Source organism: Tinamus guttatus, unplaced genomic scaffold (genome assembly GCF_059628265.1).
Source record: "Tinamus guttatus ecotype Peru unplaced genomic scaffold, ASM5962826v1 Tinamus_guttatus_pri_ptg000813l, whole genome shotgun sequence".
NCBI lineage: Eukaryota > Metazoa > Chordata > Aves > Tinamiformes > Tinamidae > Tinamus > Tinamus guttatus.
In genome coordinates this window covers 299,320-317,933 of record NW_028289347.1, presented here as the reverse complement: position 1 = coordinate 317,933, position 18,614 = coordinate 299,320, and the positions used below count along the sequence as shown (strand labels likewise).

The following is an 18,614-nucleotide window of genomic DNA, read 5'->3' as shown; positions in this document are numbered from 1 at the left end:
AGCCTCAGAAATATGATCGCAACCATCCTATTTCACCCTCTTCTTTCATACCAGGTACAATGACAGAGCAGCATCCAAACCTCAGGATATCACACTGAAAGAAGGTTAATTTGGAGATCTGAGCAGGTTAGATTCAGATACCAATGAAAGGATCTAAAAGGCAGGAAAAATAAGTATAATTCTGAGACTTGGGAAGTTGACCTTACAGAAAAGCCATTCCCAAGGTTACAGCACCACAGCACTCACAGAGCAAGTCAAAGAATCCATGGTCCACATCAGAAAACAATGAACTGAGTTGCTACCATAAACGACAAACATTCTGTTGTCATATACAGCAACTTAAACCTAAATTCTTACTAAACAACACCTGGTGAATCTGCTTAGTGAGAAGGTGAATAGAGAGGTAAAAATAGGCATTTGATTGGGCTTTATGCGGCTCCTTTTAGCATTAATGAAATGTCACTTTACCTTTGATCTGGGTTCTTACCCTTCAAGAAGTCCAGAGGGACAGCCAGACCCCTACAGCAGCTACAAAGTTAAATACACCCACGGGAAAGTGCATTGGCAAGGTTTCCCCCCAACAAATTCTTCAGGGTGCTTTCATAATCTGCAAATTAATAATTCCTACCAACTTCATTCATACATGATCTGTGTCACATCGAGTAGTGAGCAGTCCAAATACTGATAGTATGGAAACAAACCCGGGGAGAGATGTGAGGTTAAAAACTAAACAAGGTAGACAGCAATCCAGAAAGACAGCCTTCCTACACTGCAAAGCTGGATGAAGACCGACATCTTCCTGAAGCAGATGTTTATGAACAAATTTCTTTAAAGGAGCTTCTTGCAAAACAGAAAATGCGTTACAGCACAACACCACATCACAATATCCAGGGACCAAAACAAGCCCGGGCTCTTATCTTCCACTCTTAGACATGAAATTTGGATGTTATTCACAGCAGGACAGGCCAGAACTTCAAAACACCTGCTGTATGCCCCACATCCTTGGTAACTGCCCTGTATGCCACACATCCAGGTAGTAAAATTTAGTAGCGTGACTTAAGGCCCACAAAGCAGGGAATAATTAATTACTCTGAACAAACTGAGTATAAGCAGGTCACTTTTCTTGTTCCTATAAAATACACAACTTTCATGTTTTACACCCTTTTGCAAATAGGTCTTGTAAATTAAAAAGCAACTTTACAACTTGATTCAAGCTCCATATATAACCTGAGTTGGAACTCTATCATGCAGGGGCAATTAGAGGGTAATGCAAAGTTTCAAGGTATTTGATGCAAGTACTTATTTGCTTCAGAAGAGCTACATTCCCATTCAAGAGGAGAACAAAAGTGTTCCCTTGCAGTATAAAAGCCTCAGACAACAACACATAACGCATCCCAATGCTTCATGTACTACACTGAAGCATGTTACCACAATGTTTTTGGAATCTGTCACAATTATTCTGTAGGCTGCAAAAAGTCATTACCTCTTTATTTTTCTAAGGATTTTCCTCTAAAGATAACAATAATTTTTTAATGCTAAAAGTACAGACTTCTTCCTTGGAAAAGTGAAGCAAGTAATGTTTTGGTGTTCTATTTAAGAACTGAAATCTCAGCACTCAAAGTCCTTACATGAATTTAATGACCTGTTTCTCAAATTCACGGCCATTTAAAGTGCGTGCAGAAAACACTGTATTGCAATAGTGTTTTTTCCAGCTTTCCATATTTTAATCAATTAAAAAAAGAAAAAAAAAAAAAAAAAGACCATGCAACTGCAACGCAAGCTAACTCATACGTCAAACTAGTGAGGACCAAGGGCTAGCTTATCATTGCTTTTTGAAAAAGTACATTATTTTTAAAAAACAAGCTGGCATTATGCAGCATTTTTACAAAAATAATAATTACAGTAACACTCCTGGCATTTTGTAGCAACCAACTCCTGCTGCAGAGATGAGTACAGGGAAGTATCTGTCAACCTGGAATAACCTGTAAGTCAATCAGCTATCGGGTAGTATTTTGTCCGAGACCAGCAGACAAGCAACAAACCCAAGAGCAGACCAAGTGTCCAAGATCTGGAAGAAGGATGGATCCCTCAGAACATCAACAACTTCAGCTGCACTTAGATACTGGTAGAGAGGGCACGGAGTTAGTGCTGCCCAGAAATACACAGTCACTGACCTGTGCATGTGTTCCGCCTTCTTCACTAGCACTCCAAGCACTGCTCAGGGATGAAACAGCAACTTGCTTTACTGCCTGCTGCGGAACTAGGACACTTTATACAGAAGAAACACCACACACCCCCATTCACCCTCATGTACACAGACACTGAGGAAGTGATGCATATTCCAGGGAAATGTGTCAATTTAATAAAACTAGATAGTTTCATCAATCTGGAGTATAATTGATTCAATATTCATCATCCTTCCCTTATTATATTTTGACAGAGAAAACAGAATAGCAGAATAATTTTTCCTTCTGCTGTGCTAGCAGCAAGAAGAAACTTTTAATGATCAACTCGTTGATCCACTTTGATTAAAATGATATATATATACATGCATACATATTTCTCCATGGCAATCACGGCAAGCAAAGCAGAATGCAGTTCTTGTTCTAACCTCTCAAACATCACAGCTCAAGCTACGCAACAAATTTATACACACTGAAATAGAGTACTTGGCTATGCAGCTCGGAATTATTTTTTGACATAAAAATCAATGTGAAGAATGATTTCAGAAGAGCTGCAGGTGTTGAAAAATAGAGATAAATAGGCTAATCAGGGCACAATGCTGTTACATACCTATTATGTCAACTTAGAAAACACTTGCCTTTTCTTAACAGAAGTAGTTGCAGACCAAATAACAAGTCCTATAAATAAACCACATGGAATTTCTCCCTACTAAATAGAGACTGGTTGTATTTGCTAAACCATGCAACGGGGTGGGGGAAAAAAAGCAGCTCCACAGTATTTTTTTTCCTTTAAAGACTTATTTAATGTTCTTGCATATTGAGTGGTCTAAATGCCACCTTTTCTAGGAGAGGTGAAATCTTTTCAGAAGAATCAGGAAGTTCAGTGTGCATGATTCCCAATACACGAATAGACCTTTGTTTATGGGATTGGAAGAAAAGATTTACAGACCTTCCAAGTGCAGCATGTAAAGCAGTAAGAATACTGCAAGGAGACAGACGTACCCTCTTCGGAACAGTAAGACAAGTTATAACGTGGAACCTGATATACCCTTATTTGGGCTTTGGGACTAGTAACAAAGGAAATAAGTAAGGTGATGAGGGCTAAGCAAGTCATGTACTCATGCATATACAGACTGCAAATGCTGGTATTCTTTATATTACCTAGCCCACGTCCATATTATCTAATCCAAAATTTAGATTATACCCAAAACGATGTAATAATTTTTTTCAGCTATTCTTGCAGCATTTTTAAAAGGCAGTAAAATCCAAGCTTTGGTCTATGCACACATAGTACTGGAAGTAAAATTCCAATACTATGAAAATTTAACATTGCTGCCACAAAACCTGATGTTTTCTTAAGGAGAAAAAAAAAATAGAAAACAGACAAAGCAGAGGAATTTGCCTCATATAGTTTGTCGGAATGCAAGGAGGAGGAAAACAAGCTATCAGGTGTCACTAAGCCATACCCAGCAAATTGTAGAAACTTCAAATAACAATTGTTGCAGCTACGGGTTCCGCCTGGGCGGCCGAAGGAAAGCTTCAAAACACACATTCACTTCTTGCAGTTGCCAGAGCCGGTACACAGAAGCAATCCAAAGAAAAACAAACCTAAATAATACTGGAAATTTCTACATAAATCCAAAGGGTGAGAAATATTTCATCAAGTGCAACTGCTTGATCAAGGGAGATTGCTTTCTTCAGCCTGTTAAAAATCAGTAGCTGTTCTTGCTGGTGGTTTAAAGTACTATCACTGCAAAGCAGGGTTAGAGTTAAAAATAACAGAAGCAAGAAGGTCCGATTTAGATACATGTAACTTGCTATCCAATATCTTTTCGACAGTATAAAGGAAAAAAGTGGCTTTGGCTTGCTAAGAGGTGGTGGCTTAACTGTTAAAACTTCAGCTAAGTATCTGAACTGGTAGTTTTTGAATATGCAGACTTAAACACAATCACTGTTAGCATTTCCATAGCAAGAAATTTAGTATTTTTCTAAATTTAATGATAAAATAAGGCCAGAAATCACAGTTAACACTATTTATGAACTAACTGCATAATCAGGTAAGTCAGGAATACATTTCAGAAAACCAGGAGAGAAGGAAGCAGCTCAATGCCATTACATTCCACCTCACTTAACCAAGAGGAAAAAGGGGAACAAATAAAAAGGACAGCTTGTAGGTTCTACAGTATTTTAAATCAATAATTCAAGATGAAATAGAAATAAAGACTGTAATGAGTAAAATCCTTAGAAGAGCTGAATATTAAAGCAATCGGTGCTGGCCTCCTGTGCATCACATCTTCCCCCATGGAAAAAGCGTACTGCATCCCCAGTTACTAAAAGCTGGTAGAACAGCACACAGAACATCATGGTTGCCAGTCCCTTCCCTAAATCAGTGTTTTCCGTCTTTGTCAGGAAGGCACGTCATGCTCTCACCAGCTCCCTCCACGTGCCCAGCTTTTTCCAGGCGCTTTTGTTCCAGGCCTGTGTTCCAGGCACAGTGCAGAGAGCATCCTGCGTTTCCCACCTCCCATTTGCTCTTCTGCTCCCTTCAGAGGAGCAGCTCATGGGCTTCCTCCCATTGCTTCATGAGAGGAGAAAAAATGTTTCAAACAGCCTTTGTATGGTTTACATTATAAGTAACATGAGAAATTTATACACACACATATATACATATATATATTCTGTTGTATATATTTATACTACTGGAAACAACCTGATGCAGCACTTTTTGCAGTACATAAAGCATTTGCGGTTGCAAAGATTTGAGTAAGTACACCAAGTGACATTGCAACTTCAAACAAGATGTTACTAATTCTTTTTTCCTCCCTCCTTATTGCGAGGAGCAGTATTTCACCCTGTATTTGTACACTGTTCACACATCCCATCAGTTAAGACAAGGCTCCATGGCCCAGCGAACGGCAGAACTAGGGCTCCAGTTCTGTTCCCAGCTTGGAAAACCACGTACTGCCTCCATGCCTCTACTCCACGCTCCCTCTCTTTTGACCCTGGGCCGCAACACTTTGGGACCACTACCAGCCCTTGCAACACACACTCTTTAAGGTGCCTGATTACAACTGAGCTCTACGTTATCTGCAGTTGTCAGCAAATCATTTGATTGTCACCAATCTAATTTATTGGTAGGTTCCGGAAACACACATTTCTTTTTTCTGCACAATGACACAACTTTCCCCAAAACCATGATTAGCAGCCCCGGTGAATGAGATCTATATAGGCATAGTGGAGAGAAATTCAGCAGCATTTACAAGATTCCTGCACCCTCTGTTTATATTAGAATCAAAACTACCACTTCTTCATGTTCCTCTTACTAAGCCCATTTTAAATCCTTCCCCATTGCTACCTTATCTGTGACCAACCAACACTGTAGTGCCTGAGGCACTCCTTCAAAATGCTGTATTCCCAAGCTCAATGCACCGATCTAAATATTTCAGTAGTTGTTAGAGGGGAAAAATACTACCAAGAATGGAAGGCTGTTTCAGAACAGAACTGAAAGAATATATGTGAACACCTCAAAGGGCAATCCAGAGGAAATAAACGCCTCAAACCTTTGGAAGAACTAGTTTTCAAAAATAGGGTGAAAAAATGCTTAAATATCAAACCAGTTTTTAAAATTGCTTTGTTCTTATGTTTCTAAAAGATCACGCAACAAAAATTATGCAGCATTCCTTAAGTTTTCCCCATGGACAACTGATTCATAGCACAGTCGGCGAGTAATCCCTGTTACTATTTTCATGCGCAGCGCATAGACCCGGCTCCCTGGGACACAGGAAGTCACTTTCAGAAAGGGTAGAAGGACCTTGGCACAGGCTCCTGAGGATCACATGCAAAACAAACAAAAGCACTCAAACAAAACCAAATAAACCGCAGCACCTACTCAAAAGGTCAGCCAAAACCTTGTGTTTCTGTGGGCCATGCAGGCAGTGAAATTGCTTAGTCCCTGACCCCCCTCACTCCTCCCAAGAGGGAAAGCGTGAAAAAAAAAATCCCAAACAAATAAGTTCTTTTTACTCACAGTCTAAAAACAAATCACTTGTCCTAAACGATCCCCAGCCCTGAAGCCTACAGAAAATCCCTGCACAGTAAGGTACTGCAGGGACCTTAGGGATGACAGCATCTTAAATTAAATCCAGGTTCAAATCTCTATGTACACACGTTATTAATGCACTTAGGGTTCAAGGGATTTTTGCTAAAAACCTAGAAACTGTTATTTTGGGAAATGTGCTACCCTTTAAAAATACTGTAATCTTTTCTGTTTGAAAACAGTGCAAGAAAAAAAAGAAAAAAAATATGCAAAACTTTCAAACAGGTTGCAAAGTTGCATGTTCATGGAGCAGTAACAAGGACACCCTTTTTCATCACGTCCATGTCACATTGCACGTGTGTGTTTCTTCTAGCAGCAAGACATGAACCAAGCGCCTCAAACACCTAAAATTATAGCATCCAACAAAGTAGCAAGCTGAGAGAAACCAGGCTTTTCATTTTCCCCTTTAAAACTGAACCGTAATACAAATTTCCAATTTGGAGATTATACACAATTGTGCTTGCTAGGAGATGGAGTTATTATAAATCTAGCACTTTTAAACACATGAAAAAATTTAAATACAATCACAATACAGGTAGCATATTTACCATTTCTACAACTGTTTCAGTTTTGGAAGGAACAGATAGCTTTCCCTTGCTGATAATGAATGTATTTCAGATTACTTACCATAAAATACAGAAATAACTATATAAGCCTGTAACGTCGAGCTAGCAAAGAAAAAAACATCATTAAATCCAACTTCTGTAGTGTTATGCTGAACTCACCTTTATCCCGGCTCTTTAAGCTAGTAAAAATCATTTAGGTTACTCTAAGCCATCTACTTCCTGGTCTACGACCATTATTTCTATCATATTGATTTAGTTCTTCCTAATATGCTGCAAAAGACTTCCTGCACTGTTATGCTTTGGGCTGTCTCCAGCTGACCTATTAAAAAAATAATATTAATGTTTGTTGCCGTTGTTGCTTTTTTAAAGGGAGGAGGGAGGAGAGAAATGCTCATCTCGTCTTTCCTGACCATCTTGTTTAACTGTTGCCTTCATCAGAAAGTGTTTGTTAGTCATGCTAACACCTTGACTAAAGTTCTTTTTTTTTCTCTATTAAATCTTCCCATATGCACTCCGTGCATTTCAAGTTATTTCTGAGCAACAAAATGCAATTGTGCACTACACAGGGAAATCAAGAGGGACAGTGCACAATGCAATCCCTGAAACTTTTTAAAATCAGGATTAAGAAAACACATTTTTAACCTTCAGTTAGCTCAGAAATAGGAAGACATGTGGCTGATAGAATTCCAGGTAAAATGAGAAGTCCTAGTTGAAAGCATTTTGCCACCTCCTTGTCTACCACCAAAGAGCTAGGACCCAGGCTTGCCAGAGGGAATGAAAATCCAAATAACAAAAATCAAGTAGAGCAAACGCACGTAAGAAGTGTCTTGCAAAAGATCTTGCGGCAGAAACCCAGCACTCCAAAAATGACCAGACGTTTTAGAAGATCACATCCGCCAACAAACTGCAGTCCCAGGCACTGGTAGTTACACACACAAAAAGATGTACCGAGGTGCTCGGAATGCACTCACACAAAACAAGGTGGTTGAAGTCCCCAGTTTCCAATTCATTTCCAAAGGGACGCCTAAAGATTCACTACCTGTAGCACCATTTGAGCTATGTTGAAACACCTCTTGAGACTAACAGGATATGACAAATCCACATTTTCTTCATAAAGGGCTCCCAAGAGGTTTCCCAGCTCTGCAGCTTTTTATCACTGCTTCACTTGAGTGCATGGGGTACCCCGACCTTCCACTTGCAGGAGGAAGATCATGAAACTGCCAGAACCTTCTAAGAACTAGGCTTTTTTCCTCAGACAGGAGCACGTGTTCAAAATTTGAGCTGCACCCGAGATAGCACCGGCTCACTAACAGTGCATGCCAACTTTTCTATTATAAATAGGACCAAAGCATGGCTGTAAATATTTGCTCTGCAAGGAAGCATTTATGGAAACATTAAGCGCCCTGTTCTGAATGCTCAAGCTGCATGTGGTTTTCAATTACTATGGAGAGAAGCAAGAGACACAGGAGTCATTCAGAACTGGTCAGGAGAGACTGAGCTTGAATAATTTCAAAAAAGCTTAAGGATTTTGCTAACATCTAGCTTACATAACTTCCCCTAAACTCTCACGTGTATTTTAGATGCCTGCACAGAAATTAATGCTTGCAGCCATGAACTTCCACAGCAGCTCATTTACTGGCAAAAATGATTAGTTCAGTTATGGTACAACGTTAATGTTCAGCTAACAAAGCAGATGCATAACTATACCCTGACAAATTACAACAATATGGGTCCTACAAGAACCTGGTATCAGAAGGGCAGACTACATTTGCAAATGAGTCTCCTGGTCTGAGTGTAATTTATGAAGTCTCCTTAGTGTAGGTGTCTGCTGCTGGGGAGAATGAGCCTGACTATTGAGCAGTTACACCAAGATATTTTTCAAAGGCTAAATGGAAGTGCAGCTAAACTCCCACATGTCTGTGATTAACATACATCCCCTGCTACACTTCCTAGTGGCCTAATGGCCATACTCTACAGCAGTATGCAGGAAGCTCAGATATATTCTGCGATCTCTTTAGCCTCCATAAAGAAATAAATAGAAACCAACTATCTACAATCATAAACACCACAGTTTGTAATACTAGAAGATTTTTAGGAAGCCACCAGGAGACGGGAGAAAGTGGAGGCAAATCTTCATGACTTCTGAAATCCAATCTCACATTTCACCGGCCACTACCTTTCAGTGGCCTCTGTGCCACTGACCTTCAGAAACAGCATTACCAGTTCTTGCTTTTGGCCAGGCTTAGCTCAAATGTGACTGGTAACCAAGAGGCACAATCTAATACAGGCCTCACATGCACACCATGTTATGCTTGTAATTTGATTTTCTCGTAAATATGCAGAGTTGGCAATGCCTGCGGAGAGGATATTTAATCAATATCCAGAACATGTTTTACTCCCTTAAGACATTATTAAGTATGGCAGTATGCAGCTACACAGAACACCCTGACATCAGTGAGAGTACTAAGTACACTGCTAAGACACACAAATATCTCTACACAATAATTAATCTTCATTTATACCAAAAGACTCTGTTTTGAAGTAAGTTTCTCCCTTCAAAATAAAGTTTAGTCAGAATCTTTATTCTTTATACAGGGACAATAGTCCATGAGATGTATAACAGGAAAATCACACGTAAGTCAGTTCAGAAATAAAGGCTCCCACACCTGCACTTTTAAATTTACTAAACATTATTTTTTGTTCCTTTTCATAAAACAGGCATTCCTGGAATAAAAACAAGAGTTAAGCTGCAGCAGAACAGATGTCACTGCTTCCTTTCTTAGATTCATGATTACAGAAGGCAAGGAAGAATAATCCAATACAAGGAAACACATCCAAGAGGTATCAGGAAATAAGAAATACTGCTATAAAAGTTAGCCTATCATCTCCAAGCACCTTTCTGGCTTTTTAGACACAGAACAGAAGCAAAAAGGAAGCTAAGAGCAATTCCTTACTTCCCATGAATGAAGAGTACACACAGACAAGAGCACGTGTGTATATTTTTATAAATAAAATACATACCTAAACATAAACATACACATATGCTTTCATGTGATCAAAGAGAAAGAAATAAAGTTACTTGTGCCCCTCAATGATAAGGAGCATAAAATAACATTCGCTAGTCCTCTCAGTAGTCCATAAGCATCAAAAGAAGATAGCGGCACATGTTCACAGAGAACGTGCCCTCCTCCAAGGCTCCACAGATCCACAAGCCCACGGAAGCAGAGCGGGACTTGTTCTGTTTCGGCTCCGTGCAGACACGGACGCTTCCACCTGGGGCATCGGCAGCAACCCGGGCCACCCCTGCTGCTCCGAGCAGTGCCAAGACCCCCGCATAAACGCGCAGGTTGTCCTGGGCTGCAGCAGCTCGAGGCGCCAGCTTTTATCAGGAAGCAAGCACCAGCCGAAGCGAAGCCTCTCCAAGATTCAAAGCAGCGACAAATGTGACTCGTGTCAGGAGACAGAGCTACAGGAACCAAAACCCAGGCTGCACGAACCTGCCTACTTAAACACATAATTACAGCTTCTTGAATTAGGCAGCAGGGAAGGAAAAAGGAAGAGCGGAACACATGAACACTTGTCTAGGAAAAAAAAAATGTTATTGATAATTTTTATCCTATTCTAACTTAAATGTGTATTTTTTTTCCCCTGTAAAGGAGGGCCAATGACATTTTCCAAACTGAGATAAGCAACTGATGCTAATTTCCAAGCCATACAAGGTCTCTACTCCCTCTCCTTCTCCCTGTACTGGCAGGGCTACTTTTTGTTTATTCCACCTATGAATAATTAAATATTTTAACAGAAAGCTCCTGCACGTACTTTAGAGCAACATTTTGCCTTAGGACTCTGTCTTGGAAATTAAAACAATACATGATTACATATTTTCAGTCCCTCTCTTATCTTAAGCTGCCATAAAAAAACAGAAGATAAGAGTGAAAAATCATTTAAGTCACTATTTATTATTCTTGGGTGCTTCTAAAAGGCTTTCTCAAGGTCTCTTCCTGGTTTTTAACGAAAGCACAAATGCATTTTCCTTGGCAGGACTTCAGGCTGAAGAACTACACGGAGCAATCGCATTTCAACATCTACCGATAGAGCTTTAAGCACACAGCCAGGATATATTGACACATCATTTTGAACTACTACTTTTACATCATCTGCAAAAAGAAATTTTCATGCAAGGGGAAAAGAGTGGCTATCATTTACTGAACACTTTAACTATTCACATGCAAAAATATAGGGTACTTATTTCATAAGTACCTCCCTGGAAATCAATAGAAATGAGAGAGGAATAAGGGTATCCACTACAAGCTCAGTCTGGATTTTGATATCTAATGTATCCCTTCACACCTTGTAAAATATTTTCAGGTTGTCAATCAAGTAAGAGTTAGATTTCCCACAGTAAAATGGGTGGGAGAAGAGAAGGAGAGGAAGAAGTTGTTTCATATGGCCCTCTACTCTTCAGAGATCACTGCAAGATAAAACCTCCCAAATTTTTCAACAGCCTGAAGTTAGTGTTTCCTCCTCCACCATGGCTGCAACAAAACATTGGAAAATAGGGGTATATAAAACTTCTAAAGATACCCTATGGTTGTTCACTCAATGCCTTTTCATAAAGCCTATAAGAAGCTGTGTCTCAAACCTCTTGAGCTACAGCAAGTTCTATACTCAGGACTGTCGACTCTCTTCTTGACTATCACTGTACAGCCAGGAATGACGAATAGCATGTCCACGATTTCTCACAGTTCAAGTTGCAACAGATATCTCTTGAATGGAAAAAAAAAATCTTTGGGGGAAGAGGTTTTTTTTGTTTTTTTTTGTTTTTTTTTTTTTAAAAAGAGACCTTCACGTCATCTAACAGATCAGTGGCTTATGAGATTGGATACAGCCTGGTGCTTCCTTGCTTACTTTTCCCGCCACCATCTTTTAAAGGTAATAAATTCTACTCAAAAACAGCCTGATGTGCCCATCAGATCACCGTTCTTACTCAATGCATATTTGATGACTCCCAAGATACGCTGGCATAAAAACACCTCTAAGTCACAAGCAAATGTTCTATGCTTACCGCTTCCTAACTGGTTTTTCAGCTTGTGGAAGCAACAATGTTCAAAGGTTACTACCCAGGACACACAGCACACCCTCTTAACAGAGCTACAACACACATCCCTGAAAATTGTCAGCCTCATTTTTAGATGAGATTAAGTATTTTGATAGAGAAAGAAGTAGCAATATGCCTGCACATTACCTCCAAGAAATACTGCAGTTTACATTGCTCCAAAGGCCTACACAGTTACAATACATTCTATCAGCTGTTGTAGTGAAGCCGATTTCAAGCTACAGGCAGCAGGGAAGCTGCCTAAATATCAGAGACTTTTGAGGAAGCGCCCTGGGGCTGTTTCATCTCTTCCACTCAATGTCACCAGGATACAGCAGGTGGGAGAGCTGCAGACCACAGAGCGCCAGACCCATCTACCCCGCAGATGATGAACGTGCCCTCCAGGGTTTGTGACAGGTTTCTACAGAAATACCAGCCCGGTCACTGCAGAGCCAGCCCGGAGGGAGCTCCCGTCAGGCCGGCTGCGCACACCAGCAGCTATTCTGATCTTGCGAGTGCTCTGGATTGCTTTGCCCAGCAGCATACAAACCCTTGGCTGCACTGCTCTTAGTGGATTCATACACATTTCAGTATAGCTTTTCCCCTGAAAATACCTAAACTTGGTGAAGACAAGATTTAGAATCTGCATACTCTTAAGATGCCATATGAATGGCTGTTACTGCTTTATTTATACCTAACATAGGGGGAAAAAAGTCCCCCAGGACTGAAGTGCCATGGGTAGCGTCCCTCCGATACTTGGGCATCTATTCAAGCTCCCTTTACACCGAGCCCCATCCCTGAGCACAGCACCACCAGCGCAGAGGCCAGCGCGCGGCTCGCCGTGCTGGAGCTCGCCGGCCCGCGGCACGGCCAGGGCCACCACCGCCACGGCAGCACCGCGGCGGCTCCAGCGCGGGGAGAGCCCCACGCGCTTCCCTTCACAGCCTGCACGGGCGTTCATGCTGGATTCACAGCTCTGTGTTCTGGGAGGCTGCTCCTTATGTCTCCCTCTCATCTGCCAGGGTTTACAGCTCAAAGGTAATGAGACTTCTAAAGCACTCTGGAGCTTTCTGGACTCCCACACATACAAGCCTCGCTGCTCCGGAAAAGCTTGGCTTACATGCATGAAAAACAGTCCCAGGCAATTCTAATGATGCATTAAAAACTTGTTTTTTCCATTATTAGTGCAGAAGTGACTATTTCAAGTGCCAGAACCTATTAAAAAAAAAAAAATGAAAAAAAAGAAAAAAAAGGCTTAAATAAAAAGCAGTGTGAGCCCTAAATACATTCTTAATTCTAGCCACAAGTGGTTCCCCATAAAAGTCAATGGTGCTGTGATGCAAGTACTGTTACATGAGGACTCAAGTGTTAGGAGAATCGAACCCTTTGCTGTCAGACAGTGACTACAGCTCAAGGACAGCTCCTGGCACTCAGCTAAGCTCACTACAGCAGAGTGAAACAGATTCCCTCAAAAAGGATTTCTGAAAACGAGCAACAACAACTTCAGTTTTCAGTGGCACCAGGATTCCTCCCTCAGTCAGTCGTCATAAAGACGACAAAACCACCCAATCCTACAAACCCCAAGCAGCGCTAGAGAAGAACTGGGCACAGAGATTTAATTTGAATCTCCTTAGCACTTTTTACTCAAGACTGGATAAACAACAGCTGTGCCCAAGGGAGGCAAACAAACCAGAACCCAGGGCATCCTATTACCCCCAGCTCCTCTCTGATTGATCAGCTGCCAGGGTTTTCTAGAGCTGTTCATCCCCCTCTCCTCTTCTGTCAAGGGCTCCATCTGTTCTTTTCCTTTCCTCCTGGCTACATAATCGTTTTGTGATTCTTGCAGTTTAAGCTCAACACACTTTAAGGCAAAGAAATTCAGCACACAGCCAATAGCACGTGCTTATGCACTCTTTAACATACTCACAAACATGTAAAACTCAGCTCATAAAAAAAAATGTTACACACTGCATTACACTGAAACTAACAGAAGCTTCTCTAACAGAGTTGGAAATCCGCTTGAGGCTGAACTTCTTTAACTTAAACCACTGGGGAAGCAGGAAAGGGAAGGCCTGAATTCAATTCTGGAAACACAAAGCTAAATTCATCATGAGTGAACTCAGCAATAGGCATTAAACAAGGTCAAATTTGTCTTATTTGTAATTAAGCCAGAGCTCATTAAGTAAAAAATAAATATTCTATTTCATTAGTTAAACAAACAGAAATGGTTTTATCTGAGCTTTTAGTACTTTTTAAACACTTTTCATGGCTGTCAGCAGGGGTCTTTACCAAGCACATGTGAACACAGCTTCACAGATATCCATCACAGTTGCTGGATTTTGCTATTGCCTTGCCAAGAAAAAAGATAGGAGACACCTGAAATTTCTTTATAGATGACAGGTACCTAGGTCAACATAAGTTTCCAACATTTTTGACTCATGGGACAGCTTAGATGGTCAGTAACTTCCTTCATTCTACACCTGGAATATCTCACAGTAAGGGGAGGGAAAAAAAAAAAAAGAGAGCGAGCCATGGTCAGTGCTTAGGCCCTCAAATTCTGATACTGCTTTCACAGGGCAAGTGGTTTTCAACCTCTTGTCAACTTGCAGTGTTTGGTCTTGCCAAAAACAGACCGAGTTCTCTCTTTAGTCCTCTCTCCTCCTTTCCTTTCACTTATCCGTTTTCTTCCCTCATTATTCTGAGCATCAAATGGCTTTCTATAACAGGTGCTGAACTAATCCGCTCCAAGTGTGTTCCTAATACTACATACAGATCAAATCCAAGCTCGCAACATAAAATGCAAGCAGAAAAAAGGCAAGGAAGTCTTTGACGAAGTGTAAACATAGATGGAGCCAAGACGGAGATGACCTCTCCTCTACAGTTACACAGACCACATCTAAATTACCACATCCATTTCTGAGCACCCACTGCTAGAGCAAGAGTTCACAGAGCTGCAGTAAAAGCAAACAAATATCCTCCTCACTGAGAACTTGGGGAAGGAGAGAAAAAGCTCTGCAAAGCTTAGCTGATCCAGGAACACAAAGTACAGATGATGCTTTGTGAAAAGTAATGTACATTTGAGTTTAATTTAACTAACTTAACTGAGTTTAATGCTTAATGTATTCATTAGAAAATGGGGAAATTACGTATCAGAAATGCAAGTAATCTAAAAGCAAAAACAACGGCCTTACGAAAGAGTTTGCAATACCATGAGAAAGAGAGATGCCCCAAATTACACAACATATCCCCTTTGAAGAAAAAGGGAATATGGACTAAAGAACAGTTTGGATAACAAATGATTGGTCAGAATTAACAAATTCTGTCCTTTCATTTGCAGTTCTCAAAAGAGGAAGAAATTTGAGGTTAGGGGGAAAAAAAGAGGTACATGTGCAACAATAAGCAAGTCTTCCATGCACTTTTAATTACACTTTGATTACATATATTCCTAAAAAGATCTCAAATTCAAAGTCGTGCAACAAAATTTTGACCCAAAATACACATTTTATCAGAAACTATTTCCAAACACTTATCAACTCAGCTATTCCAGATCTTAGGAGGAAAATATATATACAGAGAGGTTATTTTAGGTGGGAGCTGGGAGGTATCATTGCCCTTTGAAATGAACTAAGGGCTTGTTTTTGTTTTTCACTAAAAAGAAAAAAGTTATCTTCCATTCTCCCTTCAGTGTATTTGCTGTCTCAAAAACTATTTTAAGATAAATACTCATTCGTATGTGGCTCTATGCCTGGAAAAATATGAGAAGAAATTGTCTTCTTGTCATCCAACTAAAACACGTTCTCCAAGAACCTTAGAATCCAATCGGTACTCACTTTGGAAAGGTAAAAGCCCCAGAGAGCTACCAACATAATATTCTAAACACTCTATGACAGTCATCTTTTCCTCTAAATTTATACAGCATCCTGCACAGTAAAACTATATTCACATTCATGACCAGAACAACCATGTAAGATAAAAAACCTTTTCAAATACACTGCGCTTTGTAGATACTAAAGTGTGATACCAGTCCTAGAAACAAATATGCTATTCCCAAAGCAAATACTGTAAACCACCTCTTCATTTCAGACTTGAACAGTTGTTATTGACCACCAACAAATGTCAAGATCATCAACATAATGTTCCAACATAATTATCAACATCCCTGCTCTAATCCTTACAAATTCTCTCTAGCGTCCCTCTGAGCAGAACCAGCTTTCAGGGGGAAATCTACAGACCAACCTCATGCTAAGTTTTCCTTCAAACAGCTTCACCATAATCACCGTGCCACAGGTTTCACTAAAGGAAATGGCTCTATGCATGTACGTGACTGCTCGGAAGCAGCAGAGATTACTTTTGAGCTCTGTTCTCAGGCACACCAAATCAGTCCTTCCAATTTCATGGGCAAAAAGTAGGAATCACTTCATGTTGCCTCACACAATAGAGCAGCATTACTATGTCAAATAGACTTTCAGAGTGACATACGATGGCTCTTTTCCTCAACTTAAACAGAATAGGCTTACCAAATAGCTTATTTAAAAAAATAATGTTCTTCCCCCAAACTGTACAGCGGTTAAAGACAAAGTCTCTTACAAGAGCATAGATTGCTACCTCTGTGATGGCTAAGTAGCTGCAGGAGAAAGAACTTCTACCAAGGTCTGGCTTTAATATAAAACATGATCTGCTTGTACAACATGATGAAATAGTCCTGTCCTAGAAGGGTCATTTAATAAAATAGTAATAAACACAATAATAAACCCATCTTGTTAGTTAAAGGGCCAAAATCTGACTAGAATTCAAGCTGTTATCCTTCACACTGTAAACTACCTAGAAGGCACAAAAAATATCCTGTGTAGTCGAGAATAGAGAAACACAAGTCAATAATGGCACAAATTCTGAAGGAAAACATTAAATTTAGCTTTTACTATTTTTTCCCCTCTCCTGTATTTGTCAGAGGTTTTGTATCCTGGATAACATATCCCTGAGAAACTGAAACACAATGCAGTAAACTCAAGCTGGTGCTACAGCTATGGTTACTAACTGTGCTTGTAATTTAACAAGCCAAATCCTGCCCATAATATAAGCTCTGCATTTTCAACAGGAAGGAAGATGTTTTACCCACTGTCTTGTCCAAGTTCCATATTTGGCCACTCTCTTCTGTCTAGCCAAACATCCTTTGGTTTCAGTTTGAACCGAGAACTTAATTTCCTATTCTGCCCTGGTAAAAGCTGTTACCACTGCAGAGGCAGCAGTGACAGGGACTTCATCCTCCGACAGGGCTTCGTTTTTAGTCACCTATGCAGTGTGACTAAACCTATACTCTGCTGCATCACACAAGTTCAACAACCGCTCCCGCACACTTATCCTATAGCTACAGCCAAATCACTATTTTAAGCACCTCTGGCAATGCGCGGGCAAGCGGGCATTTCTGCAAGCCTCCTTGCTTCCATCGGAGAGAGCAAACCTCCTAGCTCTTCCTTAATTTTCCCTTTCCTCCCTTGCCTTGCTGGCACGGGATGCCTCGAGGCGGATACTTACATAAGCAGAGGGTCCCGTTCCCCTGCCTGCCAAGCCGCGCCGGTTCGGGCACCCTGCGGGGCAGCCGGAGCGGGAGCCCCGCTCGCTCCGGAAGGTGCCCGGCCGCCCGGCCCCGCGCTACTCACCGCTGGGGAAGGGCTCCATTTTGCTGCCCGAGTGTCCTCCAGCAGCCGCGCGACGGCAGAGGCGGAGGGGCGCGCGGGCGCCGCCGCTCTCAGCGCTGCCGCCGCGGCCGCCGCATGCCCCGGGCGCCCCCCGGCCGCTGCGGCGCCCCACGCCGCTGCCCGGCCCGCCCCGACACCGCCCCCCGCCGCCGGGGAAGGGCAGGGCAGGGCGCAGGCTCGGCCCGCGGCGCCGCCTCCGGCCCGGCGGGGCTCAGCCCCCGCCAACCATGTTCTGAGAGAGCCGGCGCTGCCGCCTCGTTCGCGCCCGGATCCGCCTCCGCGAGCAGCGGCTCCTCCCGCAGCGCCGGGCCGCCCTGGCGGCTCCCTGCCCGCCGCCCGCTCGCGCAGCGGCCGCCGCCGCCATGAGGCCGCCCCGTTGCCGCACGGGCCCGGCCGCGGCCGCCGCGCGGGAAGGCGGCGGCACCTGTGGCGCCGTCAGCGCGGGCCGCGCTCGGAGCTGCTGCGCGGCCCCTGCAGCGGCGCTGCGGACGCGCGACACCAGAAGCGGGACACGGCTCTTCCCTCGCCATTGGGAACACGTTTCAAAGGCCTTAGGACTATTATTATTAAAAAAGAAAAAAAATCTAAGCTTTGCTCTGGCTTGTTTCCTTTCCTTTGGGGAAGAGAGGGAATTCAGGCCGGAACTCAGGCCCCAGTCCTAGGCCTGTAGTTGTTCACACTCCTACATAGAGGCAAAAGTGCCTTTTCACACCCAAAAAGACTTAGTTAAATTTGCAGCCCTGTAGGACAGATCAGACCATGGCTACAGTTTCTATCTAGCGCTTGGATAACGAGTGTTTACTCACAAAAATGTCACAGCTCCAGAATGGCACTTCTTCAAGTAAAACATCAGTAGTGCCCATTCTAAATAGGAAGAGTTCTGTTGTTAAACCAGCAACTGCATTCCCCTTAATACTTTAAATCATCCCAGGAGGTGTTGCTTCTAAGCATTCACCCAAAGGGGAAAAAAAAAAAAAA

The 18,614-nt window shown here is 42.0% G+C and overlaps 1 protein-coding gene across 1 annotated transcript in view; it reads right to left on the bottom strand.

The window, feature by feature from the left end:
• The window catches only part of LNPEP (leucyl and cystinyl aminopeptidase), a 50,178-nt gene extending 33,109 nt beyond the window's left edge, over positions 1-17,069 (bottom strand). The window contains exon 1 of the mRNA XM_088537562.1: positions 17,053-17,069. The gene's annotated coding sequence lies outside the window, so the exon portion shown is untranslated. The remainder of the gene's footprint in view (positions 1-17,052) is intronic.
• Between the last annotated feature and the right edge of the window lie 1,545 nt (positions 17,070-18,614).